Source organism: Gorilla gorilla, chromosome 9, assembly GCF_029281585.2.
Source record: "Gorilla gorilla gorilla isolate KB3781 chromosome 9, NHGRI_mGorGor1-v2.1_pri, whole genome shotgun sequence".
Taxonomy (NCBI): Eukaryota; Metazoa; Chordata; class Mammalia; order Primates; family Hominidae; genus Gorilla; species Gorilla gorilla.
The window spans coordinates 105,108,943-105,111,959 of record NC_073233.2 but is presented as its reverse complement, the minus strand read 5'-3'; positions in this window follow the sequence as shown (position 1 = coordinate 105,111,959).

Sequence of the window (3,017 nt, the reverse complement as noted above, 5' to 3'; positions counted from 1 at the left end):
TGTTCAGGTTTTTGTGTGACATGTTCAGGTTTTGTGTGTTTTGTTTTCAGTTCTTTTGGGTAAATACCAAGGAGCATAACTGCTGGATCACATGGTAAGAGTATGTTGTTTTCTTAAAAAAAAAAAAAAAGTGACATTGCCTCATCCACACCCATGGGCAAATTCACTGAACATGAGACTTGCTGCAAAAAAATTTTTAGTTGTCATTGTCTCACGGTTACCTGGCCAATAATTAAAACAAAGATGTGCTTTCCTTGAGAATCTGAAAATATGTATATCTTAACACAAACTTTTAATGTTTAATATTGCTTTATTATTTTTCCCAATTTATAAAAGCAATACTTAATTATCGTAATTATCTCAAAAGTTCAGTAAAACATTTTAAACCTTGGAGAAAAATTTTCTCACAGTTCTACCACCAAATGTCAAGCTTCACAAATACCCAAATGTATCTCCATCTCGTCCTTCCAGGTATCTCATGTAGAAGGCCAAGACTACATTTGTAAGCACAACTTTACAATAAATTTTTTCATAAATTATTAAAACTGTTTGCAGGATATGTATACCATGATTTACTTAATTGTTCTAATGTTGAAATATCTTTGTACATAAATATGTGTCTGATTTGGGATTACTTCTGTAGTTTAGGTTCTTAGAAGTGATATCTCTTGATACGTGTTGTCAAGTTGATTTCCTGAAAGCTTATGCTAATTTACACTTCCATTAGCATTATATGAGAGTGCTTTTTCTTTTCCCCTTCATATATTCTCATGTGTTTCAGTAGCACCATTCAAACTGCTTGGCAATACTTATTTTTAATATTAAAATTTTGTATTTATACATCATGCTACACTTTTAAGGCACTTTTAAATATACCAGTCTGAACTATCTAATCAATACCATGTGGTAAAGAAATATTCTTACTACCAATTTCTAAATGATTTATTTCACTTGGTGGGTTAATATTTAAATAGTAATCCCAAGATTCTAGCAACAATATACAAGCCCATTGTCTACCTTGGGTTTTTGTGTTTTAGGTCTTCCCCCCAAGCTTTATTGAATTATGATTGAAAAATCAAAAATTACATATTTAAGGTATACAATGTGGTATTTTGATATATGTATACCTCCTGTAATGATACGCGCAATCAATCTAATTAACATATCCTTCACTTCACAAAGAGACGATATTTTTACAGAACAGAAAACAGTAAAACTGCTGGGTTCTAGTAGTGCTGACAGAAACTGAAGATTGTTGCTGCCCACTGAAAGGGGCAGCTTCTCAGACTGTGGTGGCCTGTGGGCCAGTAGCACCAGCATTAGCACAATATAGGACCAGCCCAAACCTACCATTGCAGAGCCTTCAACTAACAGGATTTGTAGGTAATGTGTAGTCACTTTAAATTTTGAAAGCAACTGGATATATTGAGCATTCTGATACATGATCCCAGGAAACAGAATCAAGGCTGTGGGAGTAATCCAGGTGAAGAATGAGTGTGGTCTGAACTAGAATAGTGATGGTAAGGATGGGGAGAGGAGAATGCGTTTGAAAATATTTTGGATTTAAAATTCATGGGTCTTGGTAAATAGAGTTTAAACAAGTATAAGAAGGAATCATAATAATAAAAATATAAATAAAAAGTCTGTTTTCTTACAACATTTCAGAGTTTTCCTCTCCTTTTTCCCCAAAAGAATGACAAGTTACTAAGTTCAGAGGACAGGGTGATTTAAGGCCATGGTCCAGCAAGTAAAACTTCTGCTGTGATGAGCAAACAGGTTAAAAGATTAAATTCCCTATTACATAATGCCTCTTTTCTTGTCTCTGGTCAGTTAACTCTTTGCAATCAATTACCCTCATGCTGTTGGAAGAATAAAATGTACCTGAAGTGCCCTATTCTTTATCCTTCTACCATAGAATGGCCTAATGTTGAGCTGCAACTACTCTGCTCAAGACTTTAGAAGAAACGCTGTTTCCCTCCTCTATTCGACTCCCATTCCATTAGTTTTATCCTCACTTGCTGCTTCTCACCACTGAGAAGGCAAAATATCAAGGATCAGGATAATGATGTGGGACTAAGTTGGGAGAAAAAGCAATCATTTAATTCTGCATTAGTTCAAAACAGTAAAATCTGACTACTTTTAGGCAAAACAACTTCTCAGTTGCTAGGTATTTCACAAAAGGGTTTGATGCCAAACCCTCCATTAATAATATCCAGAGTGATTTTTTTTTTCCCTCCAGATCATCTCCTGTACACCTCTCTCTCTATAATTTGTGCTAAAAGTAAATAGTGCTTTCTGCACTTGGGCATGAATAAATAGCTAGTACTATACCTGCCATCCCACTGTAAACAAAAAACATGGACATGATGGAGGAACAACAGCTGTAAGACAATGGGAAACAAGAGGTGCTCAAGTGTGAGCTGAGAAAATAAAAAATAGCCAAGTAAGCCCTTTAACCTACAAGTTTTATACCTGGAAGCACTTTCCAGTCTAAATACAAAGAGAATCCAAGTAGAACACAGTAATCTCACGATAAGTTTTCATACATAAAGTATCATACTTATAAGACGAAGCACTTCCCCTTAAGATCTGGTTTAGTCATGGATATTTACTGTTAGTTCAAGTCAATACTGCAATAATGTCCTAGTGATATAGGAGATAGAAAGAAAATACTTAGGCAGACAGTGAGGGTAAAAGAAGTCCTCGGCAAGGCTTCCCTTACAACAAAAAGCAGCCCCCAAATCATTTCTTTTATAACAAAGAGCAGCCTGAAAAATCGAGTTCTAAGCATAAATAAGCAAGCTTGAAGCTTGCACAGGTGAATGCTGGCATCTGTGCCAATAGAAAAAGGCTACCTAAGGGCGAGGCATCTTCAACCTGGAGGCTCCATTTTCCCTTTTCTTTGCCACCATGTGTGCAGTAAAGAACCAGGCAACATGGCACCAGCCAGGTAGACAACTCAGCTACATATTAAAAGATTGGGATGGGGAGGTGAGCTTCTTCAAGCATTATGCAAA